We start from the raw sequence: 792 nt of genomic DNA on the forward strand, positions 1-792 counted from the left end.
GATGTTAAATTCAGATTGATGAAAATGAATAATGAAATGTCACCACAAAAAGACCAGCTTAACAAATGATTTGGAAACCTTCCAAAAAGAACTTTCTTGCTTTTTTAATTCATTGTTTTTCCTCAGAGGTAATGTACCCTGAAAAACTATTAAGCTTCAGGATAATCTCCGAGACTTAAGTGTATGCAACTATTGCAATTTATCTTATCAACAAATAGCAGTTGTGCTAATTTGACATGAGTGGCTGAGGTATAATAGTTTACTTTATATAATCAGGTAACAATGGAGAAACAGAATTGGAAAACAGAAGCTTGCACGTCTGTGACTGGTGATAAAGTGTAAATACTTTGCCTGGAATGGTGCTTGGCAAAAGAGGAAATGATAAAGTTGAAACTGCAAAGTGCTAAAGTGGGGAGGGGAAGAAGGAGACTTGTTACTTCCTGTCTGAAAACATCTGTTGATGTGCATGTAGTCTGCTCGGCATGTGGGCGGAACCACACTGAAGTCAGGTAAGAAAACAAAGCAAATGCCATGTCAGAGTATCACAGAGGCAACTTCAAACAAAACCAGAATACAAACACAGATAGGAGACTATTTAAAATGAGCAGAATTTACAACAATCCTTTTCTGCTTTTATATTCACAACAATGAGCCTCAGAGGAACGCTAAAATGCCGCAAGTTGATGATGAAAAACATCATTTGGTTGCTCGGCGGACAGGCAGGACTTTGCAGAGGCCTTGATCTCTCCAGAGGGGCTGCAGTACCACAGATCAGAACGATGACGAAGACGC

The sequence above is a fragment of the Oryzias melastigma genome, linkage group LG17 (assembly GCF_002922805.2).
Source record: "Oryzias melastigma strain HK-1 linkage group LG17, ASM292280v2, whole genome shotgun sequence".
In the NCBI taxonomy this organism is placed as follows: domain Eukaryota; kingdom Metazoa; phylum Chordata; class Actinopteri; order Beloniformes; family Adrianichthyidae; genus Oryzias; species Oryzias melastigma.